This window comes from Alexandromys fortis, unplaced genomic scaffold (assembly GCF_014885135.2).
Source record: "Alexandromys fortis isolate MF-2015 unplaced genomic scaffold, M_Fortis_MF-2015_v1.1 scaffold_43, whole genome shotgun sequence".
In the NCBI taxonomy this organism is placed as follows: Eukaryota; Metazoa; Chordata; class Mammalia; order Rodentia; family Cricetidae; genus Alexandromys; species Alexandromys fortis.
This window is the reverse complement of record NW_026067928.1, coordinates 7274139-7289707: the sequence shown is the minus strand read 5'-3', so window position 1 is coordinate 7289707 and position 15569 is coordinate 7274139. Positions and strand designations below refer to the sequence as shown.

Sequence of the window (15569 nt, the reverse complement as noted above, 5' to 3'; positions counted from 1 at the left end):
TCCTCCATGACAGATTGATGCTGGTACTGCTTTAAAAGAGTGGTGTTAAGAAATCACAGTTGTTTGTAAACCTCTCGGATGGAAAAACAGATTTTATAATTCTTCTTCGATTCTTTTGGCTCAGTATTTCCGGTGATAGCAGCTTTATGACTACTATTAATTTTAGTTTACTACCAGTAACTTAAATTCGCCAAGTGATTCTTATGAAGCCCAAAGTTTGAGAAGCACTAACTTACATGAGAACTAGATACCCACAGAAATGTCACAAATACTTCTTGGATACATTTATTCTCTGTTTAGGAAGAGGAAGCCTACCACACACAATGTTAAGACTTGAACTTCTATGACTCCTTTTAAATGCCCTCCCAGAGCCTCTCAAAGCTGATAATGCAGACGATTCATCTCAGATATCTTATACACAGGCACAAACCGCAGAATCTACTCTTGTAAATTAGTGCTGGAAAACACTTTCAAAAATAGTCGGAGATGAACTTTCCCATCAGGGATTTCCTAAGTTACTCTGCATTAGAAAATGGATTGTCTGTTTTTCTCTCTTGCTCCTCACAATACATTAGAGACCCCACCACTAAAACAAGACCGTTCTTCCAAACCCTCAGCCAAAGCACTCATGGGGTACTTCGCAACAGTCAGGCTCCAATACAGGGCTTGTTGAAGGGAGCACTCCAGGGAATGCGGAGGGAGGGAAGTACTAGACTCCTCCTCACAGAGAGCTGGTGGTCCATTCTGAGAACGGGGAGGCAGCTACGAAAGCATCATCAACAGCCGCGGGTTTTGTAATTGCTGGAGCTTACTCAAACCTCATTTCCCCAGTCTGATTATCATTACCAGTGAGTTTTCTCATCCATATTCCCACATCAGGAATGGATGCTAAGTGCGCTAGTAAGTAGCTTTTGACTGCGGTGGCTGCTAAGAGACTCCGTTCTTTCGAGCCTGTTTTGCAGAGCGTCATATTTCAGCACTGTCAACCCGATATGTCTATTCATACCGAATTTCATCTAAAATTTCATTTATTACACTTGGATATCCCTCCTCATGGGTGGGAAAAGAAAGGATATTTATCTTAAATTTTTCATGATTCTCCCTAAGTTTAAGAAAAGTAAGTGGCAGTAAAAAGAAGCTGGGGTTTGTACACGCCAGCTTCTCAATCATGCTCTTTCATCTTCACCAGCATCCCCAGCTCCCGAAGGTCTATTCTCAAGGTAACGGATGTGGCCTCTGTTCACATGCCTTTTCTTTGCCGAAAGAAGGATCAAAGACAGTATCTGTGGACAGCGTTTTTTTGCAGCAGAACCCTGGGTTTATGTGCATTGGTACAAAGGGATTGCTTAGCCTTAATTATTAATTAAGTTTTAAGAAAAATATTAAGTTTTATTGCTTTCAAGTAGACTTAATAGCTATATTTAACACTTAGGCGTACTTTAATGAATAGACATTAGATTTTTCAACATGCTTCCCTCTCTTCAAAAGCTGTTTGTGTTTTTAAAAGGGTTTGAAAGCCTACACACTAATCCTGTTTATGCTATTAATTTTCTTTATCACACACTTCATTCACTGTTAAAAAAGATAAGTTTATGGCACTAGGTAAGTATACATCTCAAATACTTGAAGGAAATTTTGAGAGAACATCCAGAACTTTCTGGTTTACTTTCTTTTGGAAGCTGAACATCACTACAATAATTTTTTTCTGTAATATGTGCCACAATGTTTAGATTTAGATTCTTGGAACAATCAGCGATGAAATGAGACTCATTGGGTTGTTCCTTCACAAATGAGGAAGAAAACCTCTTAGATATTAAACTAAATATTCAAAGGGTAATGGTTGAGTTCCAGACAGCAGAGTCATAGCTTAGAATTAGAGGAATGCATTTCCCATTGCTACTTCCAGGGTGACCAACTCCAGGTCTACTGAAGTCTAAGTCTTAGACTGTGTTGTTCAGCTCATCTCTGTCAGTTTCAGTCTCTGTAGCAAAGATAGAGACCAGAAGATGCCACTTCAGATTACCACTTCATAATCACAGTGGAAAAGGGGTACCTCATCCCTAACAGCTCCAGGAAAGTCCTATGGAAGACACACATGGACCACAGTGATTTTTTTTTTACAGTGATTTATTCTTAAGCCAGTCACTGTGTCCATGGGGCTACAAAACCAACCCACTTGCTATGGACATACAGCCCACTAAGGTGCATGTTTACATGTGAAATGTGCCCCATAGGTTCCTATGTTGAACAATTGACCCCCAACTGGAGACAATATTTTGGAATTTTGGAAGATTGCACCTTGCTGAAGGGTGTGGTTCACTGGGGCACACCTTGGGGTTTTGTAGACTGGCGAGACTTCTAATCTCTCTCTATTTTCTGAGTGGAGGCGCAATGCCAGTGGTTGCCACACTCCTGTTGCTTCATACTTCTGTCCCGACTCTCCCTCTCTCCGATGTGAAGGGATATCTTTCTTCTTAAACTGTTAGGAAAAATAATCAACCCTGCTTTCTGTAAGTTGCTTCTTGGTAGGTATTTGGTCACAACACTGAGAACATAATTAGTCCAAGGAGAGGTGGGAGGAGTTATGGAGACAAAAGAAAAAAGATGTGAGCAGTAATAACTGCTGCTCCCCAGTGTCACATGAATGGTTGGGCTTAGAATCAATACAGAGCTAGAGTTCTGGCTCTGCATTTAGCACTTTCTTCAGTAAATTACGTTTGTTAGCTGAGGTTTCTATCCTACCCAGTCCTCCAGTTGTTCAAAGAAACACATAGAGGTCTACATAAATCATAAACAGATTGGCCTATTAGCTCACACTTCTTATTAACTCTTATAACTTATATTAACCCATAATTCTTGTATGTGTTAGCCATGTGGCTTAGTACCTTTTTCAGTGAGGCAATCACATCTTGCTCCCTCTGCAGCTGGTTGATGACTGCAGACTGCCTCTTTCCTCTTCCCAGAATTCTCCTGTTCTCACTGCCCTGCCTCTACTTCCTGCCTGGTCACCTGGCCTATACTTCCTGCCTGGCTACTGGTCAATCAGCATTTTATTAAACAAGTACAAGAAACAAATCTTTACAGGGTAAAACCATTGTCCAACAGCAAGGTTTTGCTTTAATTTTAGGGCCTATCTAGTTGCTGTTTCTCTTGTACCAAATCTACTATCTGTGAAATGAAGAACTTGTTTAATCAGATTACTATGTGCTGACCAAATTCCTTATTTTTAGTTTATTAGTACAGTCTATATTTTTCTCTGAACCCTGCATAAATATATGATTATTTGTAGATGGAATTTCCCTTGGGAGAGATGTTGAAGAGATACTTAATATCTGTTTTTTTTTTCTTTTCTTTCTTTATTTTTTTAGTTTTCAACATATGGTCCAACATGTGGCCAAAAAAAATGCTTAGGGTGTCTGGTTCCCCTGCTTTAGCCAGCTGCCTTAGAGTGAACCAAACCTTTAAGAACCTTTTAACTCTTTTCTCCAAATGCCTCACACAAGAGTCCACATTTTCCCTAAATGGGGCCTGTTTGCAAAGGGCCACCTCCGAGATCTAGCTGCTTTTCCCTGAGGCTGGCATACAGTCTACTCACTCAGAGTAAAAGGGAGTAAGTGCACCCCATCAGCCTCCTCTTTTCTACCAAATGTAAGTGGTGTTATAATATTGATATGATCAAGACTAATGAGCCATTAATTCTGATTCAAAAAAAAATGAGGTAACTGAACATGATCTTTCACAGCGCATTGATCTGCTCCACCAGATGAAGGCATGGTTACATTTCCTCTTGGAAGGGTGCCTGTTCTTCACAAGCAGTTTTAAAGTGTTCCCCATATGGATGTGCTCTTCTCTGTGCCAAAAATAAATCTAATAGAAGGAGACAAATATAATGTCTAAGGAGAAAATATGTCCACCTTTCAACATTTCTTTATCCTCCTCCTTTTGTGAGGCTCAGGGCTGGTGGCAAGTCGTTTCATGCTTGGGGGAAAGTACTGTTTTCTTAATGAATGCAAGAATATGCAGAGGTCGGGAGATGTGTACATCTGTTATCTCCTCCCCCACTCATAAGATAGTGAACACCAAGAGAATTGAGTTTTAATTAGGGCCATAAGTACTATTTGGGGGCTTCACGTGCATGTGATTTAGGGTGGAGCTTCCAATACAGATATTTTATTCTGTCATATTTAAGAAAAAACTTACAAGGCTAACTTAGGGCTGCAGTAAAAATCTTGGAATGTGTTTTCAGTTATCTGGGTGCGTATTATGACAATTTATCTCCCATAATCTGCCTGCTTTACTTTCTTTTGCAGGAAAACATCAACAGCTGATACTGTTATTCCAACACAGTCCTATGTTCTCAGGGGCAAGTAAAAAAAAGCATACGACATCCTTTCAGAGACACCAGTTCAGATAAGTAGAATGCTGGGTTCTAAATGAGTAACATCCCACTCAGTCCAAGACACTTAGATAACACTACCCTTGCACACATACTTGACCAGCATCTTGAGTGTGTGGACTGCTGCAGGATGAATTGCATTTGTCAACAATGTGTGTGTGTGTTGAAGCCTTAACCTGTAGTGCATTAGAATGTGACTCTGTTTGAGGGACAGAGTCTTGGAATGGGTAATTGAGATAAAACAATCAAGGGGGTCCAGTTACAACTGAGAATAGAGTCCTTGTAATACAGAGAGGTCCTGAGAGGTGGGTGCAGAGAAGACTGTGTGACAAGGCGGGGAAGTGGCATTCATATACCAAAGAGATGGTACTCAGATGAAGCCAAGCCTGCTGATACCCTGAGTTTGGATTCCAAGCCTCCAAACTATGACAAATTCAATTCCTGATTTTTAAGCCAGCTCATGATAGTTTATTATGGGACTAGCAAGAAAATACATACACCAACAAAATACGATTGATAGAACCCTAATTACTTTAGAGTTTAAATTTAGAAAGTGAAGATAACATTTTGGAAGAACTGACAATCAGTTGTCATAAATGCAGTGTTTAACTGAAATTCTCTCTAAAAGAGAAAGGGCCCAGTCTTTAAATACCAATTCTACAGTTGAAAGAAAAAGATCACTGGTTATGAAATCCAACCAAAATGACTCAGCCATTGTACTATTTATTGCTGTGAGAAATACCTGCAAAGTCAACTTAAGATAGGACAGATTTCAAAGATTTCAGTCCAAGTTCATTCTTCGGGTGGACAAAGTGAAGCAGAATGTCATTGTGGAAACATTGGTGGGATAAATCACCAACCTCTTGGCAGACAGGAGGAAGAGAGGAGGAACAGAAAAAGCCCAGGGTCAAGTTCTCTTTCACAGACGCATCCTCTGGAGCATGTCCCCAGCACTGAGGACCTACCCCTTTTCCCACTACCTCACAACATCACCATATAAAGAACCAACAAAGGGACTCGTCCATTAATAGTACCATCGTTTCTCCCCCCCACACACACACACTAGATAGTAGATAGAGAAGGAAGGATAGAGGAAAGAAAAAGAAAGGAAGGAAGAAAGAATTCCCTTAATCCAACCTTTTTTGCTTAGTTTTCTCCATGACCATGATCGGTAATAGCATGCAACAAACCCCCCTAAAGGATGCCAAACATATATAACCCACCAACTGACTAAAAACTACATAGCCCACCTTTTAGGAATGTTTTTAGAATTGTCATTTGGGGGTGATGGCATCTTTAGGGGACCCTGAGAAAATTGGGACAATGGCCAAGTCCTGGGAGAACTACCTATATCATTTGTTGTCCAGTCTCTGTGTGCTGGAAAAGTGCAGGGTTTATCTAAGTCCTGGCTGGTGTAGTCTGTGAGGCTAGATCATCTAGCTGCTTTGAAGTTTTCCTGGATTCAGATTTTTGAGGAAATGGTAATGGAGAGTGGATCACCTGTTCTACTTGTCTTGTCTTCCTTGCTATCAGGTTTTGTTCTGAAAACCTATCAACTTTTAAAGGTAATACATGTATCATGCCTCCATATATCATGAGCACCAGGCCTGCCTGAGAGACTGCAATTGCTCAGAAGCCACATCAGACTCCTTGTCCAGAATTTGTCTCATCTTTCTCAGTCCTTATGCTTCAATATACATGCCTCCACACTGGATGTGATCTCACTCACAATACAGCCTAGCTGCACAGCTTTGCAGGGGTAAGAGACCTCAGCAGGAGGGGTTCTGTGGCTGTTCTTTCAGGAAACAGAGCAGCTACCTCTTTTTGTGGCATGTGTCTCCCCATAGGGAAATTAAGATAAAAGAATCTTTTGATATTATATGCCTAAGAAAACTAGTTCAATTTATTTAAAGAAAATTATCATTGTAATTTTAATGTGTTCTTTTGTTGTGTTTTCTTTTGAAGACAATATCTCACTATGAAGTCCAGACTGGCCTGAAATTCACTATAGAGTTCAAACTCTCAATCCCTCTGCCTCAGCCTCCTGAGTGCTAGGATTTCAGATGTCTGCCACCTTAACTGACTTCAATACATACTTGTTAACACTAAATCATAAAACCTTTGTTTGCAGTGGTGTCATGGCACTTGCCTTTAATCCCAGCATTCAGGAGGCAGAGGCAGGCCCATCTCTGAGCTCAAGGCCAGCCTGGTCTACAGGGTGAGTTCCAGGATAGTCAGGACTACACAGAGAAACCCTTTCTCAAGAAACCAAAACCAAACCAAACAAACAAAAACCTTTGAAGGTAGACACCCCCTCATCATTTAGATACTATATGCTTATAGAACATTAGTGGTATCACCAATTATGTTTTACTGGATTTGAGAAGTAGCCTTATAGTTATTGACAATAGATTGCTTTTAAGATAATGGACATATGATTGCTGCAAAATGTTTATCAAGTTCTGTGGAGGGAAATGGAACAGTACCTCTCCCTGAGACTGATGCCAATATATAAAACTTAAATATATATGAGAAGGGGCTGCAGTGATGACCCAGTGGTTAAGAGCACTTGCTGCTCTGGTAGAGGACCCTGGTTAAGTTCCCAGCATGAATACAACAGCTTACAGAGTCCATACCTCCAGCTCCAGGGTCTCCAGTTCCCACTTCTGTCCTTCCCAGGTACTAGGGACATGTGTGATACATATAAGAACATGCAGGCAAAACCCTCATACACATGAAAAACAAAAATACACCGTTTTAGAAAAATAAATTACAGCAACATAAACATCATGCCAGATCTCTAAAAATATTTTGGAAACTCTGATTAATGCTTTTGGGAAACTACAGAGCTGAAATAAATATCCTAACTATAGTAATTGGAGCGGCGGGGTTGTGTCCCCAGCACCCCAGCTGCCTGGCTAGCTTATGCCCCGAAATAACAACACACAAACTGTATTCATTTAAACACTGCTTGGCCCATTTCTATGTAGCCTCTTCTCGGCTAACTCTAGCACTTGGACTAGCCCATTTCTAATAATCTTTGTAGCACCGCTAGGTGCACTTACCGGGAAGATTCTAGCCTACGTCCATCCTGGGTTGGAGCTTCATTGCATGTGTCTGCCCGGGAGAGCGGAGCATGGCCTCTCTGCTCCAGAGCAGAGCTGTTGAGTCTGAGCTCACTTCCTCTTCCTCCCAGCATTCTATTCTGTTTACTCCTCCCACCTATGTTTTAACCTATCAGGGCCAAGGAGTTTCTTTATTGCTTAACCAATGAAATCAACAGATTGATATATGACACTCCCACATCACCTAACTATAATGGTTAAAATGGCCACAATTCAAATAACTTTAACAGAGCAATATAAAACAAATGCCGTCCAAAAGAACTGGTCATGTTGCCCATTTTCAGTATATTCTGGGAAAAGCCTGGGCCTTGCCATCAAATCAAGATATATTAACTTCAGTTTGTTCTCTTCCCAGCTATATGTCCGGGTCCCCTCAATTTTCTCATTAATCACTTGCATGTAAAAATATCATGCCTGCTGTGCATTGAATGCTTGCATCCCACAACATTCCCATGTTGAAATCTAAGCCCCATGTGATAGTATTAAGTTGCTTGTGGTCAGTGTTGGTCACAGCAACATAAACGTGGCATGGTGGCAGAGCAGAACATGGGGCTCAAGAGACTCTAGATGGCTGCCTAGGTACAAAAGGGAAATGTTCACAAAGACGTGGGTGCATGAAGCTGGAGTAGAGCCTCCTGCCATGCAGCACAGTTTGAAGAAAGAGATACAAGTTGGTTAGGTTTGCACATCCAAGTGGAAAGTTTTCTTAATCAGACTAAAAGCTTCTGTGTGCTCTCAAGAGTGACAGAGCAGTCTTGACCAGAGAGGTGGGTGGGATCGGAAATGCAGCAGGAACTTATTTATTAGGCGGTAGTGCAGGTCTGGCTCATAAATGATAAGAGTCTGACTAAAAGCATGTGTCTCTTTATATTAGTGTTCCACCGTAGCCAACCTGAGTCAGACCCAGGGAGACTTGGCACAGGCTGGTGTTTACATTACTCAAACTGGGTGCTTGTGAGACACTGATCATTGTCTTCGCTTTTGGTGACCCCCTACATTGCTATAGAAAAAGATCACATTCAAAAGTCACACAAAAATCCTGTAGGAAGGCTTACTTTTTTAAATGAGGTTTTTGTTTTTAACCTCATCGACTAATCTATTTCAATAAATTCCCTAGCAAAAGTGAGACAACACAATCTTATTTGAGGCCCCTTAGCCTTCAAGTCCATAGTACCTCATGCCAATGCTTTTCTGATAAGATAATGATCTTTTTCCAAAGGAATAATGTTAATTCAGAGATGCTGAAAACGCCTTCTTTTGCTTTAGCCCTGCTCCTTTTAAGATGACATTCCATTACACAGTCCTTCAATAGTTTGGACTTCTTAAAATATAAAGTGTATCTGATTTTTTTCCCCAAGTTAACCTTTCTATTCTTTGTGGGTTTCACATCATGCCTCTCTATCCCATTCATCTCCCCATCCCTTCCTACCAAACCTTTACCTTTTCAACACCCACCCCTGCGGCGTGAAAAAAACTAAAATTTAAAAGAAAAGAAAAGGAGAGGAAGAAAAAAAAAGAAAAATCTTGTTGTGGAATTTGTAGTGTGGCACAGCAAGTCACACAGTGTACCATGTAGCCCGTATATCCATCCATACTTGTAAGTGTTCATTGCAATGAGTCATTGGTCTAGTTTGAGGCCTCTGGTTTTTGCTACCCCATAGATACTGGGCTCTCACTGAGGCTCCCCTTAGGTAGCTTCAGTGCTGTTTTCCGGTGTCATGAACATCTGCTGCTTTGAGTCTGCAGGTGTGGCCCCTTCAGGTGCTCCAGCAGATCACATATTGGATAGATGATGATGGGACAGGCCAACTCATAGCCCTGGCTCTGGGTCTGGGTAGTTGCTGGGTTTGTCAGGCTGCCAGCTCTCCCTCATCCTCCATACCAGTGTGATCTCCCCATCACCGCCCTGGCTAGCTCGCCCTATGCAGTGTCAGGGCCAGTTCTCTTTCTCCCACGTCTTCAGGGTTGGTCACTTGGGCCCCCGTCAATGGGGTCAGCTCTTCTGGGTTGCCCAGGCAAGGTACAGAGCCTGCTTTCCTGAGTGCTACATCTGGTGAGGAGCAGAATCAGCTCTCTCACCTGCAGCAGGTCTCAAGAGGCAAAGAGAAGGGCATCTTTCCCTTGCCCTTACAACCACATGACAAGAAAGGGTGCCGGGTCAGCTGAGCTCCTTCCAGTAGAGTCAGCGCTGCTCTGCTGCCTGAAAGAAGCACAGTGCCTGCTCTTTTGAGTGTTGCAGCCGGTGAGGGGCGGGGTTAGTTCTTTGACTCTCAAAACCGGCCAGCTATCCCCAGTGGTGAGGGGTGGAGAGGTAGGGTGGGCATCACTCACTTGCTAACACCACTCTCTGGCAGATGAGGGTAGGGACCAGCTCTCTTATGCTCATGGTCTCAGGGCTGGCTCACCTGTGCCCTATGAGTGGAGTCAGCTCTACTGTGTTGCCAGGCAAGGTGTGAAGGTCCTGATGAGGGGCGGGGTCAGCTCTTTCATCTGCCACAGGGGGCAAAAGGATGAGGAGGGAGAGCCTTTGTCTCTCACCCTCACCACCACATTCGACAAGGGGTACAGAGCCAACTCTCCCAATCCCAGCAGGGCAGGCTCAGCTGTGCCTCCACCCACTGGGTCAGCACTAATGCAGCACCCAGGTGAAGTACAGGGTCCGTTCTCTCGAGTGCTACAGTTGTGGGATTGGGTCAGCTTTCCTGCCTGTAAAGGGGCAAGGGCAGAGGGCTTATTTCCCTCACCACACCACCACTTGTTAGACAAGAGGGGCGGGACTAGCTCTCCCACTCTCTTGCCCTCGGTACCAACTCACCCACATCCCTGCAACAGCTCTGTCAGCTCTGTCATGCTGCTCAGGCAAGGTGCAGGGATCCACTTCTCCAGTGCTGAATCGGTGGGGATAGGACCAGCTTTCCAGTGTTGTAGCCAATAAGGTGTGGTCCCAACTCTGTGCAGCCCTGTCCTCTCGACCATCAGTGGTTAACAGGAACTACAGACATCCTCACAGGCCAAGGCTGAAGCAAGCTTGCTGTCGTTTGCTTTTCAGTTCGGCAAAACCTTGATTTTAAAGTATTTAAACTATCTCTTTTATAGATCCAGATTTCCAGAGTTGAAGAGTTTCAGAAAACACTAAAACAATGATTACAGACATTATGAAATGTTCACCTTAAAATGGGAGCCGAACAAGTGCTTACACACACACAGACACAAACACACACAGAGACACACATGGACACATACATATATAGACACACACAGACACACACACCACACACACACACAGAGACACACATGGACACATACCTATATAGACACACACAGACACACACACACACCACACACACACACACACGCATCATTAAAGCACTAACAAAAATCAACACACACTAAAACACCTTGAAGTACTGCCCCTGTGTTATGGATGAGATAGTCCATCTTAGAACACAAGTTCAAGATTTTGGCTGCACATTAGAAAATTTGATGTATAGCTTAAATATACTCTGCGCCTCAGCTGCTCTGTGACCACTAAGAATTAAAGCAGGTGGGATTCAGGCACTAGCATCCAATAACTCCAATATTCAGACAGCCCAGTTGAGTACTGCTTTTTAGTATCTTACCCATGGCAATTCATCTTGAAAATGACAAGTCTTTCTAATCCAATACTCATGACCTTACAATTGTATGTACAATTAGAACAGACGCTAACTTTGGTCATATGGGGGAAATTATTTTAAATACCATAAAAGACCCCAATCTCCAAGCTTTGGGGTCTTCTGGTTGACTTGAGAGCTCAGATAATAGTAGGTGGCTTTAAAGGTCTTCCCAATAAATTTTAAACAAAGTCATATTTGATAATCACTGCTTAATATTTTCATTTTAATTTTAAAAATTATATTTATTTCCATGCATAGATTCAAGACACTGAAAATAATCTTGTTTCTACTTGCTTTCTATTGGTTTTTCATTCCCTTAAGGAATTCATGTAGAGATCTTAGTTTTCATCAAACATTTAATAGTATAAATGATTTAACAATGATTGTACATATTGAACATACCCTATATTATACAAATGCTCAAGCATTCAAAGTCGCTAAAAACTAGAAGCTTATAATGTTAAATTTTTGACTTGTCATTGTCAACAATATACAAATCTTTATTTTGAACTTTTTTATTGATTCTTTGTAAATTTCAAATCATGCACCTAAATCCCACTCCTCAACCCATCTCTCCATATCTGCCTTTCCACCCTTGCAACTTCCCTTGCCAAAGAAAACAAAAGTTTAAAAAATAAATAAAAATATATATTTTTAAAAAGCTCGCCATGGTAGCTGCAGTGTGTCACAGTGTGTCACACAGAGTATCATTTTGCCTAAATAGCTTTACTTACAAATGTGCATTGCAATGAGTCATTGGTTTTCTGGCTTCTGCTACACTGTCAATCAATACTGGGACTCATTTTGGATATCCTGTTGCTGCCCTGTGTCATAGAGATCCTGCAGCGTTGGGTCTGCAGAAACAGTCCCTTCACATGCTACAACAGTTCATAGATGAGGCGAATGTGGGGCGGGTCAACTTATAGCCTGGGACCTGGGAATGGGTAGTAGCCGAGTTTGTCAGCCCGTGACTCTCTGGCACCTGCGCCATCAAGGGCCAGCTCTCCTGCTTTGCCCATGTGAGAGGCAGGGTCAGTTCTCCTACCTGGGAGAGCTGGCAAGGGCAAACTCTCCAGCACCACCGGGGCCAGCTCTCCTGCACCCACAGCAACAAGGCCAGTTCTACCAAGCTGCCCAGGTGAGGAGCAGTACCCACTCTCCTGAGTGCTGCAGTCAGTGAGGGGCAGGATCAGCACATCCACACCTCCAGGGCCAGACATTAAAATCTTAAAGAAAAAGAGAATATAGAGAGTGAATGGAAGCCAGGCTTCAACCATTTCTAGAAATGAGAAGGGGGCATGATCATCATCAGTAGCGACCCAAAAGCAGAACATTAGACTAGTGGCAAATAACACATAGGCGGAGCAAGTCACTGATGTGATTTCTGTTAGAAAAAAATCAGTGTACAGTTTATTTTACAAAACTATAGGACAATTCATTAATTTGCATGCCAGCCTTGTGCTAGGGCTGTGCTAATCTCTGTAGCTCTAATTTTAGTGTATGAGCTGCTGAAGTTAGCACAGCTTGTATTTTCAAAGGTTAAAAAAAAAGTGGAATCAAGTAGTAGATGTTTGCTACATGGATTCCTAACACCTGGGTTGTTTCTACTATTGCTTTGTTTCTTTCACTCATTGTGAAATCCATCAAATGTTTGGTGTGTTTGAATAGTTCATTTCCATTCTTTGCTGAATACAAGTCTATTACAGAAATGTTCTATTGGCTTTTTTTATCCACTTATGTTGTATCAGAGTCAACCAAGCTGAAGATCAAAAATGTTTAAAAATGGTTGTCTTTACCGGATATGGGAGACTTTTTCTTGTCATTATTCTCTGAACAATAAAATATTAAAACTATATACATAGCATTTATATTGTATTAGATATTATAAGTAATTTAAAGATGATTTAAAGTGTGCTCTAGGATATGCATAGGTTATGTGCAAACACCATGCCGTGTTACTAAGTGCAGAAATATCTTCTGAGTTGAGTGTCTTAGAAGGATTCTGGAACCAGTCCTGCAGGCTAACTACAGAGGACTACCGCAACTTGCCTGTCTATCCACTGAAGAACATTTATATTGTGTATCTATTTATTGACTCTATTTCATTGATATTATTAGTTTTCATGGTATAAATAATAAGCATATGTGCTCAATACTGTAAATTTATATTGTGTCTTGAAATCTGGAATTGTTAGCTCTGCAAATCTGAAAATTTGTTTCTTTCCTATTAATCCTATTCTAGATAAGTTAGGTCCTTTGCATGTCTATAGAGGCTTTAGAAATGAGTTTGTAGATTTCTGCAAAAAAATGCTTCAATCTTGTTTGAAACTATATTGAATTGACAGAATACCTTGGAGCAACTTGACAGTCTAAAAAATTAATCAGGGAAAAGCTTAATTTCAGTAATGGTAAAAACTGAAAACGTTTTATGCTTTTGAAGGCACTGGATCTTATGTCAGTTGCCATCATACTGAAAAAGTGATCAAAAAAGTAGTATCAAAATATACATACATACTAGTACTTTTATAAAACTTTTAAAACTAAGCTTGGCCAGATTTAATTTATGAAGTATAGCTGGCTAATCAATAATGAGTTTTATACTTCATCTTGAACTTCTGGAGAGTTTTATTGTCTAAGGGTTTTTATTGCTATGAATAATTGCCTTGACTATAGTAACTCCTATATGGAAACATTTAATTGGGGCTGCCTTATAGTTCAGAGGTTTAGTTCACTATCGTCGTGGTGGAAAGCAAGGTAATGTGCAGGTAAACATGGTGTTGAAGAGGTAGCAGAGAGTTCTAGATATAGATTTGAAGGCAGCAGGAAAAAAGGCAGCAGCAACAACAGAGTCACACTGGGTCTGGCTTGAGCAACTAAAAATCTCAAAACCCACCCCCAGTGACACACTTCCTCCAAAAAGTCAGGAATCATCCAGAATACGATAAAAAAAAAAACTTCAGGAAGACATAGAGAGGAGACTGCGAGACCTTCAAGATAATAGTTTATAACAGAGTATTTGAGGCTCATGCTGAAACTGGCTGGGCTACAAAGATCTCAGATAGATTCATCCCTTCAGATCTCTTCTGCCACCTGTACTATATATTGTTTTTCTCTTAGGCCAGCTTCACTCCATGCTTGCAGCTTTGTTTATGGGCATCTGTATTAATCACTTTTCTTTTGCTCTGATAAACCACCATGTTCAAGTCAATGCATAAGAGGAAGGGTATTTTGGAGTTTACAGTTCTAGAGGATTAGAGTCCATGATGACAGAGTGAAGACATGGAGTCTGGAGCAGGATGTTGACGGTTCACATCTTGATCCACAAGCCCAAAGCAGAGTGAACTTGAAATGACATGAGTTTGTAAACTCTCAAACACCACCTACAGTGACATATGTCTTCTGACAAGTCCACTTTTCCTAAACCTCCCCAAAAAACACCACCAACTAGGGATGAAGTATTCAAATGCCCAAGATTATGGAGGACATCACAATATCCCATTGTCTTAGCATCTTCACATTTTTAGGAAGCAACATAATGGTCTTATATCTGGTTTCCTCTCAAACTATATGAAAGTATAGGTGACAGCTTATATATCATTAACAACTCTTGATTTCGTGCTGGGAAGTGGTGGTACATAATAGTTAGTTGGAAGTATTAAGCATGGGAATTATATGTTGAATTTTTTTTAAGGCAGCCAGTGCCAAGGACACTAAAGCTGCATGGAGTATTAATGCAGACCTTGGAATCAATGTTCTTCAATTCTAATCCTAACAACACAAACAGTACAGTACTGAATGTGGTAGTTTGAAAGAAAATGGCCCCTGAAAGGAGTGGCACTATTAAGAAGTGTGGTATAATAGTTGGAGTGGGTGTGACGTTGTTAGAGGAAGTATGCCACTGTGGTGGCAAGCTTTGAGGTCTCATTTATGCTCAAGGTACCAACCAGTTTCTCAGACCACTCCCTATTGCCTGCCTATTAAGATGTAGGACTCTCAGCTCCAGCACCATGCCTGTCTGCATGCCGCCATCTTCCATCATGACAATAATGGACCCTAGAGAACTCTGAACAATAAGGAAGTCACCCCAATTAAATGTTTTCCTTTAAAACTGTTGCTGTAGACATTGTGTCTCCTCACAGCAATAGAAACCCTAACAAGACACTAAACAATGTTTTGTTTGCTTTTCACAATTAAAAAGTAAATAATTTATTTTTAGGAGTATGGGGGCACATGTGCCACCTGTAATTCATGTGGAGGTCAGAGGATGACTTAAAGCGTCAGGTCTCTCCCTTCACCATGTGGATCTCAGGGGATTCCAGGGATTGAATTTAGGTCCTCAGGCTTGGCGGTGAGCAACTTTACCTACTCAGTCCTGGACAAGATTCTGGACCT

General features: G+C 41.4%; 1 non-coding gene across 1 annotated transcript; it reads right to left on the bottom strand.

Moving 5' to 3' along the window:
- Positions 1 to 12596: 12596 nt before the first annotated feature.
- LOC126503171 (U6 spliceosomal RNA) lies at positions 12597 to 12698 on the bottom strand. Its single transcript, XR_007592197.1, has one exon. It is a non-coding gene; the product is annotated as a U6 spliceosomal RNA (small nuclear RNA).
- Positions 12699 to 15569: the final 2871 nt, after the last annotated feature.